The sequence below is a fragment of the Amphibalanus amphitrite genome, unplaced genomic scaffold (genome assembly GCF_019059575.1).
Source record: "Amphibalanus amphitrite isolate SeventyFive unplaced genomic scaffold, NRLGWU_Aamphi_draft 000006F_arrow, whole genome shotgun sequence".
In the NCBI taxonomy this organism is placed as follows: domain Eukaryota; kingdom Metazoa; phylum Arthropoda; class Thecostraca; order Balanomorpha; family Balanidae; genus Amphibalanus; species Amphibalanus amphitrite.
Genome location: NW_024881502.1, coordinates 270,191 through 292,256, shown reverse-complemented (window position 1 = coordinate 292,256; position 22,066 = coordinate 270,191). Strand labels below are relative to the sequence as shown.

General features: G+C 51.2%; 1 protein-coding gene across 1 annotated transcript in view; it reads left to right on the top strand.

Moving 5' to 3' along the window:
* The first annotated feature begins 19,308 nt into the window (after positions 1-19,308).
* LOC122377790 (trichohyalin-like) overlaps positions 19,309-22,066 on the top strand; it is a 31,061-nt gene continuing 28,303 nt past the window's right edge. Inside the window, exon 1 of the mRNA XM_043358210.1 lies at positions 19,309-19,818. The gene's annotated coding sequence lies outside the window, so the exon portion shown is untranslated. The remainder of the gene's footprint in view (positions 19,819-22,066) is intronic.

Sequence of the window (22,066 nt, the reverse complement as noted above, 5' to 3'; positions counted from 1 at the left end):
ACAGTCGAGTGTAAGAATTGTACGGCAAACCCGTCTCTAAAAATGATATTACTGAAGATTTGGAACGGCACGACCACGGAAGGACAGATGTATCTATCTGCTATCAAACCGACATAACTTAATTTAAACTCAAACAGTCGCAGCGCCAACACTCCGCGCTCTTAGAGGATTCTGGAACCCTGAACACCCGTCAGGCCCAGCACACTCACCCGCTGTCCGAGACGACCTGGCGCGGTCAGCGACCCCGCCCGACTGCCCGGGGTCACGGCCAAGTCACGGCCGTCCGCCGCCGGCCGTCAGAGGTCATGGCCGGGTCACTGGACGGCGCCGCCCCCTACCGGCGACCGGCGGAGGTAGCGCGCGGGGCGGGGCACAGCTCGGCCGTCTGGTGCGCCCGGGACCACGGCGGCCTGAGCGCGGCCGAACCAGTTCCGCAGTCTGCAGGGTAGAAGCCTGCATGTATAATACTCTACTTACGATTTCGGTATTAGATCCCAGCCACATGGGACGAATGAATATTTAAATAAAAGTAGAACAATAAATTTAACTACAAACGCGAAGCCGGTAAGGTTTTCAGGAAGGAACATACGGTCAGCCTTTGCTGAGCTATTCAGCTCCACCTTCGTAAGAACGCCCATCTCCATCTTAACTCGGCTCTTTGGAATGCGGAGACAAGAACGGGCCAAAGGTAGGCGATGTTTGGTCGAGCTCGATTCTGATTTCTGGACTGGCTGGTCCAGCATCACGGCACGTATGAAGGTGATTTTTATAGAGAAAGAACGAAGACACTGAGACTGATACAGGCAATATGCCATGCAGGATGGCACAGAGAAATTAGTGGTGCCAATATCATGTTTCATTTTATCCCGCGCCGGGCCGGTGCTCCGCGACTTCCGCGCCGGGCCGGGGGGGGGGTGTCTGAACACCCCCCTCCCGTCTAACTCGGCTCCTGAGCCACGTAGCGACACGCGGTAAGCAGCATTCGAAAGAGCGTCAAAACTTATGACGGAAACACTTCAGTCATTTTTTGGGTCAGGTCAAAGGTCAGGTCGCCAGAGGTCATCAAAGGTTAAATGTAGGCCATTTCAACAACTTTGGAAACTGCCAACGGCTAACTCGGGAACCAATAGAGCTACAGCGCCGCGGAAAAGCGCATTCGATAGCCCTTTTACAGACCTTTCTGAGCATTGCTCTCATATTTGACCTCAGGTGAACGGTTTAGCATCCAGAGAGCAAAAACTGTAAAATAGCCGTTTTCACCAAAAAGTTTTTTCGGTGATAACTTTTGATTCAAGCAAGCCACGACATTCCTGCTGCCAGCACCTTGTTCATACTCAGTGGCGGCGGAAGCAGGGGGGCAAGGGGGGCAGCTGCACCCTAAAGCTATGGAAAGGGGCGCCTCGAAAATCTGTAGAGGAGGCAGGAAGTTAAGAGGTGCGGCAGCCATAAAGCTGAGCAGTGCGACACCGCAACTGATAAAGGCACTTGTGACACGAAGAGGGTGGCAATGACGTGGGAAAAGTATCTTTTGATATGCTGAAGAGTGGAGGGCATCCTTATGTATATGAAACAAAGGCAGATGCTGGCTGCTGCCGACCCTGTCGAATATAATCTTGCCAGGCGATAAAGGCTAGGAGGGCGCAGCCACTCGAGAAGCGCGCCATGCGGGAGAGGGGCGCCTGCATGCGAAAGAGGGGCGCCTGTGTGTGGGACGAAAAAGAAACATTTATGGAGACGTCTTTGAAGGCGATAGCCTCCGAACGCCAACACGAACATATGAGGGCTTATAGCGTTGCAGGCTCCATGCGACAAAAAGGGGCGCCTGATGGCCGATATGCGAGAGGAAATTAGTTTGTGTAGCATTTATCGGGGGCGGTTTGCCGTTTACAACATATGAATGTTAACCCTCGCCGGCACAGGCCATTTTGAGTCCTTCGACGGCACAAAACACCCCCCCCCCCCTCGCGTTTGGCCCCTGATCGAGCTAGAAAAAACGAGCGTGTTGCCCGTCACAAGACAAAGCCGATGATACCCAATTTTAAGGTCCTAGGTCATCGGGTGACCTTCCAGGTCAGGTCAATTACCCGAAAACCGGGAAAATCGGGACCTGTTAGAAAGTCGTAAAGTGTGGCTGCTATGTGGTTTTCCGGGGTGCTGATCACGAATATCGTGTTAGTTTTGATCATAGATGATGTCTTTAAGCATTTAGACCAGGTCGGGTCAGGTCAGGTCAGGTCAACCGGTAGGGGTTGTGACGGGTATTCGTAATACGTGTCAACCGCCTCGGACAGCTTCGTGACATGTTACGAAGGCACCAAAACTACTTCGTAAATGTCCAAATGGTTGCTAAATTCGAATTCAGCTCCAAAAACTAGCCTAGAAACATGTAAAACTCGAAAAAGTGAACCGAGGTCACCCGAGGTCACCAAAGGTCAATGACCTGACCTGACCTTCAGGTGACCTTGACACCCACCCTAATGCATGGGAGCAACATCAAATCACATGTTTGAGCGTTTGAAACCACGAAAAGCTTGCAAACGCGCGGCTAATGCGAGCCGACATGCGCCGAACCGCGATTTCGGCCAAACATGGTCACAGAAAAGAGGTCACAGGTCAAAGGTCATTGGGGTCAGGGTCATGAAATTTTCAGGGTAGGTGTAAAATTGATCAATGCGAGGGTACTGAAAGTTTCGTCGCGATCGGCCGCTTTTTACGCGAGTTATTCGCGAAAAACCTTAGGGGGGGGTTGCATCAACCCCCCCCCCCCTGTGCCGGCGAGGGTTAAGGGAGGTCCGAGATTGGGGCCTGTAAAATTGCACCGTCCGTATGGGCGGTTACACCCCTAGTGCTAGGGCGTATTTTGCGGTTTTTTTTTTACTGGGGAGATGATGACACCACTGAATGCACCACTGATACAGTGATATACTGCACCACTGAATACTGATGACACCACTGAATGCAATAGTGCAGTGCAGCCCAGGCGGCATGCTGCTTACCGGTCTGCAATTCTCTGTCACCGAGTTAGTGTTATGGATTCGGCGCCTTATTCACTAGTCCACAGGAAGGTATTGGAACCCTGGAACTCTTTTCGATATGCCTTATTCGGAGAATCTTATGATATGGTGATGAGGTTGTCTCTAAACGAACATTATGAAGGTTACATTTACGCTATGGAATGTACCTAACTATTTCTCGTTACATAAAAACTGTAATTCTGAACGTGTTAACAGGTACAACACATTGTCAAACGTCTCTTCACTGTTTGTGTTACTACAACCGTGTATATGGTAAGGGGCGCCTAGCGGGAAGGGGCGCTTCAATATCGTTTGCACCCCTATCCTAGAATACCTTCCGCCGCCACTGTTCATACTGTCGAGACGCGTCAAATGAACTATTCGCTGACCTTGAAAGGTCATTTTGAAAATTTGACCTCAGGTCAAGGTCATCACCTGACCGGAAAGGGCCATGTTACATATCAGTCGATCCGTATCGTCGAGCTAAATACATCTGACGTATTTTCATCGCTCTAGCACGTCTCTATCAAAAGTTATAGCAAAAAAAAAACTGCTGGTGACCGTTCATGACCTGAGATGACCTCAGGGGCACACAGAGGGGTCACAGGTGCATTTTTCCGATTCAGTGTGCCATAGGTTACCCATGAACCAATATTTGAGAGGATTTTGAACACCATTCGTCCATAAGAGGCGCATTTCAATTTTCTCCCATTGACTTAACCCTATTAGTGGCAGGCTCCTGGCTACCCCTATTAGTGGCAGGGGGGGGGCTGTTTACGACCCCCCCCCCCCCTGATATCTCGAGATCTAACGGGCCGATTTTCAAAATTTAAACGGCATTCGATTTCGCTCAACGTGATCTACATTTCTAAAAAATAAAAATTAAAAATGTCAATGGGGGGGGGGGTAGAGGGGGGTAAAAACGGGCAAATTGCAGATACATTTTAGACTGTTTATCACGGCCAGGTTTCTGAACCAATCTTAACGCAACTTTTGCCGATCGATAGAGAATGAACCAGGAATTCACATGGATCCTAAAAATATGCATTTTCAAAAATCATAGGCGGATACAGATGTAATTACTAATTATTCCCCAATATTCAGCACCTGGAGGCGCCTATGATTTTAGGGGAAAATATCGCTTGTAAGTGTTCACAAATACATGGTATGGTGCATTTGATCGCTTTCTGGCAATGTAATTACTACGAAACCGCTCATCAAATGGTACTGTACATTTCAGTATGACCCCCCCTTTTGGACGCCTGGATCCGCCTATTATAGCAAAAACGTGTCAAAAGAGGATGCACAATAACTTTGTATATGTTATCACATGATACCTTTCATTCACTGTTCGTAAAACTGGTGCATACAGTTATAATACATCAGCATCGTGATCTTCGCCCAAATGACACGTTTCACGAATAGGACCCCCCAATTCCCAGTGCTCTGGAGCCGCCCCTGGTAAAGCTATGAACTTGAGATTTTCAGGGAATGTGCCCAATTTAGTTTTAGGAAAAGTCAGAAAATTTCAGCATCGTAGCTTCAGCGGTTTCGGAGATATTCCCGAAAAACCTGAGGGGTGGATGAAAACAACCCTCCCCCGCCACTAATAGGAATGGAGAGGTCGCACAATTGACCTGACCTTAGAGCACCGATATCGAAATTCCGAGATATAAATTTTGTACATACTGTTACTCTTATCAATCGATGAAAGTTTCAAGGCGATCGTTCAGCCGCTGTAGCTCTGGCAAGGATTGAAACTTTTTCTGAGGTGAGGTCACTTGACGTGACCTGGTGACCTGACCTTAAAAGCTCTGGGTCTGAAATTTTCACACCATGTGCGGCAAAGATGCATGAACAAGTGTGCCAAAACTGGAGCGCCGCCGTTTTTTAGATATCTGCGAAAAACCGAAGGAGGGGGGTGTTCAACCACCCCCGGCCCGGCGCGGGCTATCCTCTTTGAATACCATCATGATCACCTCGATATTTTCATATTCTGGAAAGATGGACCAGAAAGAGCCGATATATTGGACAAGTATATCTGTTGAGGAAGTGGTACACGAATATTCTATATAAGCAATTACCTATAAAGCAGACCGATTTCGTCTACCTACACCTAATGACTATATCAGCGCTTTTTTAAAACGTAACTATGAGTCGTTTAACCCGCGCGGGGCTGGGGGGGGGTAAATTTTACCCCCCTCGCGAATTTTTGCGATATCTCAAAAACGGCGGCGCGCAGCGCCGCCAAACTTTCAGTACCTTTTTTTTACATCAATTTGACACGTTCCCTGAAAATTTGAGCGAAATCCGTCGGAATATTTTTGAGAAATTGACGTTTTAGTGACGTCATGCTCGCCATTTTCGCCTCAAAAACGCCAAAAGTTCAAACGCCGCTAACATCTTCATTTTTAAAGGAATCAAGACGTAACAAAAAAGGTTATACGTAATTTTACTTCGTCTATCAAATGGCTATCTCGGTTTTTCCAAAATTTTGGATTTTGGCCTAAATTTTTTCAAAAAACTGACTTTTTTGGGAAAATCATTATAAAATCCAAAATTTTGAGTCTATCGAAAAAACCGGAATATATGTCAGAGAAGTGGTCTATGTGCACCTACATACCAAATTTTAGAAGAATCGGTTCAAAAATGTGGGAGTTATTCAAAATTTTATGACGTCACGACACACAAATTTTTTGAAAAATGACTTTTTTGGAAGTTCTAGACCTCGTACGGAAACAAAAATAGCACCATTCGATTCGCCGTGAAAAACTGCATCAGATAATTGAGATAGACACCTTTTTAGGCCTTAACAACCAACTTCAAAATTTGACCTCATTTGACCTGACCTTGACCTGACCTCGACCTGAAATTCATCCAGAGGTGGTCCATATCACTTTTTGAGTGTGCCTATTGAATTCTATGAGTAAAATGACCCATAAAACATGTGTCGCACATGCCCTTTTCTATATTTTGTTTTTTGGTGACCTGACCTGACCTGACCTGACCTTGACCTTGACCTCTGAATGATATTGTATGCAACGAATATTGTCTTGGTAGCCTAAGAACACGTTTTGGGCGATCAGTCTCAGTCCATGACTCCATTCTTCGGCAACTACGGTGCAAGGCCGATACTGTAGAAACTTGCAATTTGTACCCTTGACCTGACCTTGACCTTGACCTCAAACTTTAAATTAAGTACATGTTTTTAGTAGTTCGTGATGAGAGCTTTCAATTGGCGTTTGAATTTTCCAAATCGGACCTTTAGTTCGGGAGATAACAGGGGGGTAAAATTTACCCCCCCCCCAGCCCCGCGCGTTCGGCTGGAGACCCCAGCCCCGCGCGGGTTAAGCGCCGACAGAAGAGCGCGCGGACAGGGCCGGCAGATGGCCGTATAGAGGCGCTAGCAGACGAAAGAGAGGTCAGGGGCGGCAGAAGGACGGAGAGGGGCCGGCAGATGGCCGTATAGAGGGGCCGGCAGGAGGAGGGTGAGGGTTTACCGGGGATGGCCCACGGCCGGAGGGGGTCGTCTCCGCCAATAGACAGCCGAAGAGGGCCGGTAAAGGGACGGAGGGGGCCGGTAAAGGGACGGAGAGGGCCGGTGAGGGGCCGACAGACGGGTAGCGGTGACGGATCGCTGGTCGGGGGAGGCTCGCTCGGCTGTGTCCCCCGCCGACCGAGCAGCACCGGCCGCACGCTGCCAGCCGCGCCCCGTATTTGTTTTGGAGCTGGCCGGGCGGCGGCGGCGGCGGCGGCGGGGGCGGCGGAGCGCCACGTGCGAGTGCCGACCGACCCGGGGGCGACCCGCCCCGCCGGTGACCGGTGCCGCCCACACCCGCACGGGCCACTGACGTCACCAGGTGCCCTCCCCCAGACCCCGACAGGAGGTCGAACTCGCTCTAATGTGCTGTGGTAGAGCACGCGGCGATGAATATGACCGCTCGGCGCTCCGTGTGGACATTCTTCGCAGTGGCGGATCCAAGGGGGGGGGGGGGTCACATGGGTCATGCCCCCCCTTGAGGCCCGGGGGCCCAAAGACCTGCCAGGGGCACCACCGGCCTATCAGGGGTATCACAATCCTGACAGGGGCACCACAGGACCGCCAGGGGCACCACAGGCCTAGCAGGGACACCACGGGCCTGGTGCCCCTGGGCCCTGACAGGACTGTAACGCCCCTGACAAGCCTGAAGTGTCCCCGGCAGGCACGTGGTGCCCCTGACAGGCCTGAGGCGCCCCTGCAAGGCCGGTGGTGCCCCTGGCAGGCCTGTGGTGTCCATGGCAGGCCTGTGGTGTCCATGGCAGGCCTGTGGTGCCCTTGCTAGGCCTCTGGTGCCCCTGACAGGCTTGTAATGCCCCTGGAAGGACTGTGGTGCCCCTGGGTCCTGACAAGCCTGAGGTGCCCCTGACAGGCCAGTGGTGCCCTTGCTAGGCCTGTGGTGCCCCTGGCAGGCCTCTGGTGCCCCTGACAGGCTTGCGGTGCCCTTGGAAGGACTGTGGTGTCCCTGGGCCCTGACAAGCCTGAGGTGCCCCTGACAGGCCCGTGGTGCCCTTGTTAGGCCTGTGGTGCCCCTGGCAGACCTCTGGTGCCCTTGCTAGGCCGCTGGTGCCCCTGGCAGGCCTCTGGTGCCCCTGCACCCGGAGAGGACTGGTGCCCCTGAAAAGTCTGAAGTGCCCCTCGGCAGGCCCGTGGTGCCCCTGACAGGCCCAAGGTGCCCCTGCGAGGCCGGTGGTGCCCCTGGCAGACCTCTGGTGCCCCTGGCAGGTCTGTGGTGCCCCTGGCAGGTCTGTGGCGCCCCTGGCAGACCTGTGTTGACTGGTGCCCCTGCTAGGTCGCTGGTGCCCCTAACAGACCTGTGGTGCCCCTGGGCCTTGACAAGCCTGAGATGCCTGGCTATGACAGGCTCGTGGTGCCCCTGATAGACCAGTGGTGCCCTTGCTAGGCCTGTAGTGCCCCTGGCAGGCCTCTGGTGCCCCTGCTACCCCTGCGCTGCGCCCTGAGAGGACTATGGTGCCCCTGAAAAGCCTGAAGTGCCTCTCGACAGGCCCGTGGTGCCCCTGGGCCCTGACAGGCCCAAGTTACCCCTGCGAGGTCGGTGGTGCTCCTGGCAGGCCTCTGGTGCCCCTGGCAGGTCTGTGGTGCCCCTGGCAGGCCTGTGTTGACTGGTGCCCCTGCTAGGCCGCTGGTGCCCCTCACAGGCCTGCGGTGCCCCTGGAAGGACTGTGGTGCCCCTGCCCCTAGGGGTGCTAATGGGCCCAACAGGCCCTGTTGGCGACGCTTTCGTTCGAATCTCCTTTCATGGTGTGGACTGTATTTAATCGCGCATCGCACAGCATTTGGTTGTTTGGTGACCGAGATCCAGGAGGAAAATGGTTTAATTGGAAAATTGGGAAAATAAATGTTATAACCTATCACGTTAGCCTATAGTTTAGATACAACTAAATATTGGATACAGGATAGAGCGCCGGATGCCGACGACTAAGGAACCTCCTTCTTAGGAAGTATATTTGGACCTAATAAAGAGCGCCGGATACCGACGGCAAAGGAACCCCCTTCTTAGGGCGTATGTTAGGGCCTAAATAAGAGAGCGCCGGATACCGACGTCAAAGGATCCCCCTTCTTAGGGAGTATGTTAGGGCCTAAAATATGAGAGCGCCGGATGCCGACGACAAAGGAACCCCCTTCTTAGAGAGTTTTAGGAATGTTTTAGGATGAAAAAAAAGATAGTCAGTAGACCTGGTCACCGGAACCGATACGCCTGCCGCATCTCCGTCGAATATCTCATCTGTGTGTAGACTGCGCACTGTTTCACTTCTCACTCGGGCTTCTCACACACTTTGTCTTCTAGTTCACTATATTTGGCGGACAAGGCAGCGAAACGTACCGGGAAGAGAGCTAGGGGCAGCGCAGTGTCCCCGTCGAAGTCGAAAGGTGAAGTAAGGGCCGGGGGTGTTTACAACTAGTTTATATACAGCGACAGGGGGTGAAAACAAGACGCGTTGAGGACGGTCAGAGCACACAGAAAAGGCTAAAAATGGCCCGGGCGTCCAGGCCCCCCCCCCGTTTTTGAGGCGAAAATGGCGAACATGACGTCACAAAAACGTCAATTTCTCAAAAAGTTTCCGACGGATTTCGCTCAAATTTTCAGGGAACGTGTCAAATTGATGTATAATAAGGTACTGAAAGTTTGACGTCGCTGGCGTAACGCGTTTAGAAGTTATTGGCGAAAAACGGGAGGGGGGGGGCAGATTCTGCCCCCCCCCCCCCCCCCAGCGGGGCGCGGGTTATCGGCCGTCGGCCCGGCGCTGTGACCGCGGGAGACTGAGAGGCCCGCAGGCGCAGAGGGCAGTACCTGCCGAGGGCGGGTGCCGGCCCGAGCCGACTGCGGCTGCAGTCGAGACCTCTGCCGTCGGAGCTCGACAGCAGTGGTCCGCCCGTCCGAGGGTAGATGACTGCACCACAGCGACGGGCCATCCAACCATCGCACAGTGTGGCCGAACACCAGTTTAGCGCGAATTTAATCCCAGCGCCGCTCGGATCCACTGAAAATGGTTCTCTGGTTCCAAAACTGACATTTACCCCTCGCCGGACCTATTGGTTTTCAAAATACGCGCCGGCCGAGGGGGGGGGGGTACGACCCCCGTCGCTGTTTTGCCCCTGATGAAGCTAGAGCCTCGCGGAAAAAAACGAGCGTGTGTACCGTTACGAGACGCAGCAACTGGTATCCGATTTTAAGGTCTCAGGGTAACCTGTGACCTCTGAGTTCAGGTCAAGTGGCCCAAGGCACGGATTCATTTTTCATTAATAACTTCGCCAAAAAATGCCGCAGAGCCACAATTTTGGCATCATCGTGTTCGCCTCGCTCAGGTGCGTCGAATGGTATACTTTTTGTTCGGCTGAAGTCAACTTAAGGTGTTGACCTCGGGTCAAGGTCAGGTTAGAGCCCCCCAGATCACGAAGTTGGTCGAATGAGGTCATGTTGCATATCATTCGATTCGGCAGGTCTTCCTGAGTCCATTGGTGGCTTTCCCGACTCGCTAGCTCAATTTGATCGGGAGTTATTGACGAAAAACTCTTATTACCCTAGTGACGTCATAAATGACGTCACGTAAGGCCAATAATGCAAAAGTGAAGCATCGGACCTTGCAAGGAATGCATGAAATCACGATTCAGTGTGCTTGAGATAGTTAATTAGGCTGGAGCCTGTTCGGCCGCGCCGCCCCCGACCTTGGTCAGGTCACGCCGGGCGGCCGACTAGACATGTTCAAAGCTGAATTGACGGCAAATAGGCAAAAAGTGGCAGCTTAAACTTGCTCGCTTGTGTTCAGAAATGTGCGGAGAGTTCAGCCATGCCCTATTCGTGATATCCATTTTATCCATTTTGACATTTTCCAACTTCTTTATGAAATACTATCGTGAGAACGATACACATGCAGGGCTCCCGTTCTAACTCATTAAACTCAGAAACCATTCATTGAAAAGCTACCGTGATAGCAGAAATAGCTTCATCATGAATTGTGCTATCGGGTGATATGCTATTTTCTCATATAACTTCTCGAAGCTTCCGTAAAATTTACATTGTAAACTGGACATATTTCTCAGTACCATAGCCCGATTTCAGGAACCGGAGCGTGGGTCTACTTTCGGCAGGGATATAAGTCCTCAGATGATAAAGTGGCTTAACAATAAGGTTCTATCCGATAACTTCGGACAATTTCCTACCCATTGATAGGTATAAATAACAGTTTATTGAAAGTCGGGTTTTTGATTAAATTCGTGCTAATCTGGTATTCGGCAAGACCGTGCATCGCGCCGGTCCAGTGCAGACCGAACAGGGGCTCATTTTGACTACCAGGGTTTCAGAGTAGCCGGAGCGGTCCAAGCTCCCCTCTACTCCCAACTCCCAAGTACATGTATGCTACATAATCTGTCAGCTTTGGACCTTGCATCACAGTAGGTTTAACTATAATTGTCGTAGATTTAATTTTCTTGCCTTGCAGAGCCGAGCAGCTTTGTCTGTTTGATCCGAGGCCGCTCCTCCGACATGCGATCTCCGCTCAAGTACCTAAGATATAGCAAAGGCGGCTCTTTCGCTTCGAACGAATGAGTGGTAGATGATTCAGTAGAAACTATACATTGAGCGACAACAAGAACCTGACAAGTCTGGTTTGATAAATACCAGCCCGAATTCCATATTTTCTCATCCTCCTCGATGCAGTTTTGGTACCTATATCACCGTTGTTTCCAAACTAAGTGTCGCAAAAATCACCATTCTCAACAAAAGCCAGCGGAGATCTTGCACATAATCTAGCTATATAGGTAATTACTCTCGTCGAAATGTTGCAGATGAACACTAGCTTTGACATTAGGCCAGCATTGATTTGACTAAAGGCCGCCGTAGAATTAATTAGAAATTCGGCTCCAACTATACTCACAAGACGACCGTACATAGCCCAACTAGATGAACTCTTCCGGCCATGATAGTTTTCATCAGCCGGAAATCCGCAACAACCACTTGTTTTGCATTTAGACAAAACAAATCGGGGTTTACACTTCGGAGCTGTGTAGTTTGCTTCGTATGAAATGACGCGCAAAGTGGGACCCCACCTGACTTGTACGGGGCTGAGTACCCTAATGACCGGTCTCTGACGGTGTATCAACTTTTGAGTGCAATCAGCCCCGCCGTTCCGAGATGTTAAAGCGACCCCTGCACGTGCAGACGTGTGCCCCAACCGTCCGTTATGCATGGGAATGCAATACCCGTTCCATATCCACCAATATTATTGGCCAAGTTTCAGCAGACTCCGTCTAGTCAATGCGGATTTATTGCAAACGGAACAATTTTGGCGCCCCTGACTAGGCACGTATCACGTGCGTATCACGTGCCGTGTTGATGGAAGCATGGAAAGTGATTGATTTATTTATTTAAGTACGAGATTGAGCTATCTATTGCAAAAGACCGCTTGTCTATCAGCTGAGCGGTTGCCGAGAAATAGGACTGTGAAAAGTGTCACAGGACTGGGTCGGGCCGCTCATGCTGATACTTTTCCGTTTTACCACAGATAAACTCGCTAGCTTCAGTACGGGATTGGGACCATCTGGGGTTCGGTGCTCGTCGGCGGGGAGGGGGTGGACTAACTGTGCTCTCCCCATTACAAGGCTCTGGCTACGCCTTTCATACCGACATCGACGTTGTTAAACAGTAACTGCCAGGGCCTCCTCTAAGGATTTTTCACTGGGTGGGCAAAATTTTCGCCACTTCCCCGCCCAAGGGCGGATCCAGCCACTTGTTTTGGGGTTCAACCAATTTCAAAACCTGTTACCGGGGGGGGGGGGGGGGGTGCGGGGATGAGACGAAATAAGCTGTGCCATTATTGGAAATAAAATGATAGTTAACGTTTGTCGTATGTTTTATGGTTAGCGATGCTCGAGCGATTCGTTCCAGATTACATGTACAGCCCTCAGCAGACTGCGTGGTAGGTATTCTTTTTCCGACAAAACTGATTATAATTCAAAAGTCATGTTATCAGTCGGTCGAAGCTCACTGCAAATAGATGCGCCATGCTCCACTCCTTCGATAGGGCCTATCAATAAACAAAGCATACCTACGCCTTGTGTGGCAACAAAATGTTTAAGTTCGTTTTGGGGGCAAATATAAGCTTTTGGGTTTTGTTGCCAAACTGGATGGAAAATGCATACGATGATAATGCCAATCTAAGCTGCGGAGTCTCGCGCATCTTTCTGTTACGATTTCCGAGTGCCCGATAGCATAGTATTCGCGTTATTCTCGGTTTTGTCGAAAAAAAGGATACCTACCACACAGTCTGCAGAGGGCTGTACTTGCAGCCCTCCGCAAAAACTGCGTGGTAGGTATTCTTATTTCGACAAAACCGATACCTAATATCTCAAAGGTTATGATAATCAATCGGTCGGAACACATTGCATATAGATGCGCCATGCTCCACCCCTTCGATTAATTCAGTCACTGAACAATGTGTACTCTTACCGTAGCAAAAAAGCAAAAGTTTGTTTTGGGGGGAAATATAAACTTTTGTGTGTTGTTGTCAAACTAGATGGAAAATGTATACCAAAATAAGCCCAATCTAAGGTGCGGAGTCTCGCGCGTCTTGCTGTTACGATTTTCGAATGACCGTTAGCGTAGGTATTCGCGTTATTCTCGGTTTTGTCGAAAAAAGATACCTACCACGCAGCTTGCAGAGGGTTGTACCTTTATTGTACGTGCCTTTTCACTTACGAGACAATTACTTGATAACTCCAATATCGGCAGGGGCGTGGCCAAGGGGAGGGGCCACGGGGGCAATGGCCCCCTCCCTTGAGCGCAGAAGGCACCATGGGGGCCCCACAGGCCCCGGGATATTTTTTTCTAACACTGGATAAAACGTATTTTACTCGGAAGCAAATTTATATCAATTCAAGTTTCATTTCTGTGGCCCTGGTTACCCGAGGTGCCCCTGATTACCCAATGGGCCCCTGCACTCATCCGAGGACTCCCGGTTTCCTGGGGCCTCTGGTCGCCCAGGGGGCCCCTGGTCGCTTGGGGGGAGCTAGTCGCCTGGGGGCCCCTGGTCACCTGGGGTTCTGGTCGCCTGGGCCCCTGCCCCCTGGTCGTCTGAAAGAACATTTGTCACCTGCAGTGGCATAGCCAAGGAGGGGGCCAAAGGGACCATGGCCCCTCCTGGAAGCCAGGGGTCCTTATTCCATAGAGGCCCCTGACTGACACAGTGGGCCCTTGGCGACGCAAAGGCCCTGCGGCAGATCCTTTGACACAGCTGAGTAGTTATTCTTTGGCCAAGAGAGACCCAATTTTAGAGCCTTGGGGCCCTATTGAAACCAGGGGGCCAGTTGGATGGGATGGGTCCAACTTGGGTCCAACGGTGTGTAAACAGAATCAATGCGTTCCGACTGTTGGTCTGACCCTATATCGGTTTGAGGGAGCTCGGATCGGATCCACTGTCGATCTGAGGGGCCCTTATCGGTTTGAGGAGGCCCTCAAATGACCTGAACGGGCCCTTAGTTTGTCTGAGAGGGCCCTACGTCGGCCTGTCTGGGCCTCTGCAAGTGCAAGGGGTCTTTTGTCGGTCTGAGTGGCCCTAGACGGCTTATATGACCCTCAGACGGCTTACGAGGCTCTCATGGGCTGTAGGGGCCTGTGACGGTCTGAAGAACCCTCATCCGACCTACGGGTCCTCAGACCGCCATCAGAACCGGCTGGCGACTCTATGAAGCTATTCGTGGGCCTGTCTAACAGGGGCCCATATACTGCTTACCCCCTCAGTTCTAACATTGTTTGTTAATGAATATTTTTTCCATTTATTTGGGCCCCATCCAAAAAAAATATTGGATGCAACCCAGGGGGAAGCACTCGCCTTGGCCGTATATGGGCCAGAATGTCTAACGATTTCGGCCATGTTGTGTATACCAAAGTCTTGAAAAGTTGATCGCTGCAATCAAACTGCAAGCATGAAGCAGCAGCACTTTTGAGAAGTGTCCCTCTCACTAAACTGCACCTCTGCTACCGTAATGCAATTTATATTTCTGGTATACACAACATGGCGGAAATCGATAGACAAAAACAAGCCACCAATGGTCCTTCCAGTATATATTAGAGTTCAGTGATGCAACCCGATGGCTTTTTGGATTTTGAGGGGGTTATCTTGCGCCCTTGTGCGTTTAGCCCCCTCCTTGAGGAAATCCTGGCTACGCTCCTGAATATCGAGCAACCAGAAAACTTTTTTTGACCTTCAAACAGCATCCAGTTTGCTTAAGACCGGAAAGGTAGTACCGGACGTCCGGCCGGACCTTTATTTTTGCATTTGCTTCTGGGTGGGCAAATCGACGCCACTGGGTGGGCAATTGTGGCGACTGGGTGGGCATTTGCCCACCCAGTGGGTATGTTAGAGGAGGCCCTGGTAACTGCTCTGGCTCGTTCACATTGCATTTATTTCCCGCCCGCATATGCCGATGCTCTGTGATACTGTGCCGGCTGGCGCCGGAGCCCGGCGGCACAGTATCGGCCGAGCGCGCAGGGGCCCGCCGGCCGCGCCAGTCAGCCCGCAGTCAGGTGAGGGTGTTCAGTCGGGCTCAACTCCAGCTGTACTTGGCCCAAACGTATCGCTGGGAAAGAGGCCCACGGCAGCCCAGTGGCGGATACAGGGGAGGGCGAAATGGGCATTTGTCCTCCCCAAAGCTAAATCGTGTGGGCAATACTTTTTTTGCCCCTCCAAAAGTATGTAGGGATGATAAGATACAGGGTGTCTCAAAAGTTCGTTGACAGGTACCAGCCATGCTTTTTTGTCAATAATTCTGAATCAACAATAAATTAACAGTCGAAATTTTGCATAGACATTGGTAACAACCTTCCTCAAGCAGTCTCATTGTTTTCAAACGCATTCGACCCTTAATGAGCCCACAAAAAGGGTTCATCTCTGACCATGGGTCAAGCATGAAAATGGAGGTCGCAAAATCGGGTCGGCTGAGAAACTCTCTGTTTCAGGAGTAATGGGAATGGTTAAGTCGGAAATGACACATGGCAAAGTGTCGGCGAGGATGAGTACAACATGATGATCATCTAATAAAAACGGTGGCTAAAATTTTTGAAGGACAAAACCATGCGAGACTAACAGCGTTTTGAACGACCCTCGTACGGCAGCAGACTCGTGCTCCGGAAAGCAGCTGAAAATGAAGGCATAACTATTGAAAACTGACAAGAAGCTCACAGACAGAGGTTACCCAGTTTCAAAAATTGCAGGTCATCGTAAAATAAAGATAAAGTATCATTTGAAATTGTTTATAATATCTATAACGCTAAATTTTTGGGGAAAATAACACGAAAATCATCAATACCAAGGACAACTGACCCTCCAAAAGTGTCAATTAATGTAAAGTTTTATCTTACGAAGTTTCAAGAGGCAGATCTGGAGCGAATAGCTTTCATTTTGACACAAAATCCCGACAAAACCACACGATTGACAGGTTTTGGCCGTTTGCAAAGCAGAACCTCTCCTGAGGAAAACACTCCGCAACCCAGCGAAGGTCTTGGCATGGGGAATGACGAGCGTTTGGGATTTGCAAAATATGCACAATGTGTCTAAGAAACAGATGGCCGACACATTCTTCTACGATATGCTGCGAAAAATTTCCCCTGGCACTTCCCATTTGTTCAGGAATGGGGTTGTTTTGAAAAGGAAAATGGTGCTTGGGAGGTCGGCGCTGCAGTCACTCATGAAGGAGTTAGCGCCAGAGAAGGCCTACAAAATACTCACGGATGGTGTCGATGCAAGCTGTCGGCTTTCAGGGAGAAGCGGATGTTGCCGGGGAGCTCGTCAAACCTAAATCCGACGCAGAAACTGCAGGGGATTCCCTTACAAGAGCTTGAAAGCTGGTAACCTTTTATCAGCCTCCGGCAGCTGACGGAGCGACGAAAATCGGTATGGGCAAATATTTTTGGAGATACAGCAAAGAGTTTGATTTCCAACCTCCCGAATCAGTTGTCAAAGCATGCATATTTGTCTAGTGTGCACACAAACACCAAAACCTTAGATTTTTGGCCGGTTCTTATATGCTTTATGGGCATGGGAAATGTGTAAACGAACTTTTGAGACACCTTGTATAATATACGGCGTCGATGCCTAACTGGACGAAGAGCAGGACCTCCCGTGACGGCCATTCTGAAGGAAGGAGCTGGCCGCTCGGTGCTGATGAATTAGGTCGGTATGCTGATAATACATCGATGGATCTACCTGGACTGAATGCGTGCAGATGCAGTGAGTCGTTGTAAAGTCGCTTGGTCACCGATGCGGCGGTGGGTCGGGGTAACCGATGGGTCGGAAGGCCAAAACGGATCAAACGGATCCGTTCCCTCCACAAACGGATCGGCTGGATCCGCCCCTGTGGCAGCCTTAATTTCATTGTCACATATGTTGGTATGTCTAACGTGGACTGATAAGTCTTTTCTCGTGATGAACTCCTGGACAATGGACATCACACTTAAGTCATAATTGAAATAAAGACATAGGTATCATGAGGAAAATGTTTTAGTTCAGAAAAGAAACATGAATGATAATCTTTAACCCGCGCACCGCCGGGGGGGGCGGATATCCGCCCCCCCTGAGGTTTTTCGCGAATAGCGGGAAAACCGCGGCGCGTAGCGCCGCAAAATTTGGTACAACTATTCTCTCATCAATTTTACACATGGTGTGCAAGTTTGAACCTCCTAACTTTTAAGGTCAGGTCACCAGGTCACTTTGAATGACCCAGCCTCCAGTCACTTTTTTGCAACTTTGTCACCGTGCCAGAGCTACAGTAGATGTCGGAGGCCTTTGAAAGTCGCAGGATGTTATTAGGTCATTAGTAGCTACAATTTGTATATCTCGGAATTTTGATATCGGTGACCTAAGGTCAGGTCAATTTCGCGACCTCCCCATTATAAGTCAATGGGGGAAAAATCAACTCCCTGTTTTTACTACTAAAACGGGTCGGAATGGCCCCATAAACCATACATGACCTCATATACGATCAACCTTCACTACCTTGAGGTCTGTTTTGCTGTTGGGCAGCTGTAAGGTCATGTGACGTCATCAGAGGTCACCAGCGGTTTTTTGACAATAACTCCGTACAGGAACAAGCTACAGCCGCGCGGATGGTATCATTGTGTTCAGCTCGTCAAGGCGCATCGAATGATATACATAATGACATCAAGGTCACGTGACCTGAGGTCAACCTTTGACCTTGACCTTTCGAGGTCAACATATATATCATTCGATGCGGATTGACGAGAGGATCACGATGCTGCCCTTAGTTTGTTCCTATATTGACTAGTTCGAAAATTATTCGAGAAAAACTCTCCATACCTAGCGCCGCCATTTTGACTTTTTTGACCCCTGTGACGTCATCTTTGACCTGACCTGAAAATGACCTTAGTAAAAATTGTAGACCTTGTCCGTGCGTATCCCTTGCCGTTTACCGCTTGTCGCTATCTTGCTTCGTTCTCGAGATCTCAGGGGGGGGGGCGGTCATCCGCCCCCCCCCCGTCGTCGGTGCGAAGTTGGCGCAGACCCCTGTCGGTGCGCGGGTTAATCTTTAAACATCTTTAAACATTGCAAAGATTTTGATGAAAATCCTAAGTGACGCCCAAAAGATGCATTGTGAGGCCAGTTTCAAAACTGAAAAAAAAACATACTGGCTGCGAATGCTTTTTTTTTTGCCCAACGTCATTCCCCTCAACAACGCGGGAAAATAACCGCTGAACCTAAAAAAAAAATATCCAGCATAATTGATTGACATGTTTTCCCATGAGCGAATATTCTACCAAGAGGTTCGTTTAAAGTGCAGAAGGTTTAAAGAAAGCGCATAGACTACTTCATATCAGTACCTTGTATCAGTAATACAGTAGTCTATGATAGAAGTAAACATACCAGTCGCTGGCGATTTTTCTGTTGGTAAAACTAGCCTCCGATAACTGATAACTGATTTATGGTAGACGCCTTCCAAACGGACACTACTTAGTCTTCGATTCACGGCATCTTGCTTACCGTGCCTTCATTCTCGTGCCAAATTTACCGTCATTGGTCACCAAGTTTCCCTTCTTTTCAGTCTTGCAGCTTGCAGCCTTTGTCATACATACGTCTTTTTTACCTCACCCAGCTTTATTATTTTCCCCGCTTTTCATCTATCTCTTCAGTTTACTCCCTCCACTTCCCACTTACATTGCCTCTCCATCACATTTTTGCCCCTCTTTCTTCCACCCCATCGGTCACACCCAGTTCACCGTTTTTTTTTTCGCCTGTTCCTCTCAGTTTCCTGTCCATCAGTCCACTCCAATTGACATAGGCGGCGGAACGGGGAGGGCACCGGGGCACCGTGCCCCCCTGTGATTTTTGCATTTTAACATTAGCCCTATGGGCGTTGCATGGAAAGAATGGGACCAAAAGTCGGCACTGCCCCCCCCCCTTAATTCAGGGTGTTCCGCCGCTACTGCCAATTGTGACTGGGTGGGCTGGGTCTGACCGCAGTTGGCGCCGAGTTTCCCGCTCCGCCGCCTCCCCACTCCCTTCCAGTGACGCGATCCGGCGGCCGGCCCTCGGTGGCGCTGTTTACCGTCGCGCTGACCCGGACCTGGGGCGCGGCCCAGCCGGGGCGGGGTGTCGGCCACCGGCGCCACCGGGCGGCTGTTTATTCTCACCGGGCCGATCCCGTCGAACCGTCGGCACTGACTCGGGCGAGCCGTCGGCACCGACTCGGGCCAGCCGCCGCGGAGGACGGCAGGGTCGGCGGCGCCGGTAGGGTCGGACGGACTCCGCGGAGAACGGCGGCACGGCGGCGCTGGTAGGGTCGGACGGACCGGCGCGACCCACTGGTGGTGCGTCTGTCGGCGACCGTGTGTGACCGAGAGGCGGTTATTGGTGACCGTGTGACCGAGACGCGGTGACCGGTGACTGTGTGTGACCGAGGGGCGCCAGACTGCGAGTGTGACCGAGGTGCGGTGACCGTTGACCGGTGACCATGTGTGACTGAATCAGTGACCGATCAGCGGGAGGTGTGATCGATAACAGGTTACAGGTCACCCAGAGTGACAGCGGGCACGTGATCGGGGTCTGTGAGGAGTTAGAGATTCAGTGAATAGTCGCAGTGATTAAGGTACATATATGTAGGTACTGAAAGGTATACCTACAACCGTGACGACGTCCGCATTTGAGGTGCCATCTCTGCCTGAAAACAGTGCCCGGCTTTATCAAGACTCACCAGTACGCCTGGTGTGAGAGGTGGCCTAAGAGAGTACAAGTTGAGGTGAGCCCTCATACAATGATCAGTGATCAATAGCAGAGATCAGTGATCCGATGTATTCTCCGATTTAACGTCAGGTTAGAAGCGTAGCGTTGCCCTGCGCGAGTTCATGTCTGGTCTTCCTGGCCAGAGGGGAACGTCTCCTATTTCACCATTTTACTAAGGGTGAGACGTTAGCTCGCGCTGCGCCGGCATCCGGTGTTAGCCAAGGGGCGCTGTTTGGGCCGCATTTCGAACTATATGTTTCTTCAGATGACTAGATACTATGCAATATGTAATAGCCAATAGGTATAGTATACCTACATACACAAACCGCAGGCTCGTCAGTACTAGTGGGTACAAAAGAACGAATCACTCAACGTCAACACCCGTCTTCTACCAGGCACTCATGAGTCATGGCCTTACCCCGCGCTGGGACCCTGCCAGTCCCGCAGTAGAGACCTCTGTCCGTCACAGTGCCCCTGGGGACTCTGCACCGGGCCGGGGCCTGTTGGCTGTACTGTAGTTCCTCTCTATCCAGCCATTCAGAACTGCGCGGCGCCCTCCATAACGCCATGACCCGGATATGATCATCGCGGCCCACTCAGTACCGCTGTGACCCAAGTCTGACCCGCGCGGCGGCCAGCAATGACGCTGTGACCCAGGTCTGACCCGCGCGGCGCCCAACGTGACGCCCTGACCCGGGTCTGGCCCGCGCGGCGCCCTACATATGCAGTATGCACGGATGTACGCGGGCCGGCTGGGGCGCGGATCAGCTCTTGTTACTGTATCGATTGGACGGCGGACGGGTGTGTTTAATCCCTGGCACGCCGGCCCACTGTGCCACCGGAGCGTGCATCATACTGCTGGCGGCCGGCCAGTGCCGCGGCTACCGGCAGCTGTCTCCCTCCGTCCCTCCCCCAGCGGCTATCGGCAGCTGTCTCCCTCCCTCCCTCCCCCAGCGGCTACCGGCAGCTGCATCCCTCCTTCCCCCGACCAGTGCCGCGGTTACCGGCAGCTCTGCCCCTGCCTCCCTCCCCCGGCGGCTGCCGGCAGCTGTGTCCCTCCCTTCCTCCCTTCGCTAACCCTCGCCCGTAAACGGCGATCTGCCACCTTCGCCCATGCAGGGGGGGGGGGGGTTGGTGCGACCCCCCCCCCCTTGGCGTTTGACAACGGAGCGTCGTAGAGCTTAGCGGAAAAGACCAACGGATTGCTCTCGCCGAGATCTCGCGATTGGTGGTATATTTTTTGGTCCTAGGTCAACATTTGACCTACTTTTGACCGGTCAAAGGTCAAATTTTCGGAAAAATAGACTTTTTCAAATTTTGCGCGGCGATTGCGGCAAAACGGTGGGAGATATCGACTTGAAACCTTCACTATCGTGTTCCTTGATCAATTCTCTATCGTTTGGTATGTATTTCGTTTCCCTAGCTCTAAAAATGGCGCGTTGGGAGCGCCGGAAGTCGGCAAGGTCACAGTCGGCGGCAGAAATTCGAAAAATCAAAATTTAATTTTTTGAAATCTGATTGTATTTTTGGATTTGGGATGTCCATTTGCTCCCTATAGAAGCTAATATTGCTGCATATTCCCATTGAGGTGACAAGAATTAGCAAAATAGTGGTTCGGGCGCTTTTCAAAAATAGTACCGGACGCTGTTCCTCTTGTGACGTCATAGCTCCGTGACCTGACCTGACCCGGTCAAATTTCTTATACCATATGATAGCCAATACTTGCCCCAACATGCATGGGAAGTTTCATCACGATCCATCAACCGATGTCCGTACCACCGGCAGGAAACCTCGGGCGTTGGCACTCAGTTTGTGAAAATCCGGCCGGAGGCTGTTCCCTTTGTGACGTCATAACTCCGTGACCTGACATGACCCGGTCAAATTTTTTATCAAAAGATGCGCAAGGTTTGCCCCATAAGGTACCCAAAATTTGGCGGCGCTGCGCGCCGCCGTTTTTGCACTATTTCCGAAAAACCTCAGGGGGGGGGGTTGCACCAACCCCCCCCCCCTACATGGGCGAGGGCTAAAACATCTACCGGTAGCCTGCCTTACTGTCTGTATCCCTCCCTCTCTGGTTAGGACGGCTACCTGCCTGCTGGTTTGTCCCTTCCCTTTATCCCTCCTCGGTCAGAACGACAGCTTTTTGTGTGCCTCCTGTCGGAGTAACCGTCTCTGGTCGTCGTATAGCGCGACCGCGGCGCCCCGGTGACCGGCTGTGCAGTGGCCTCGGCCGGGTCCATCAGGCATATTTATAGCGGCACCAG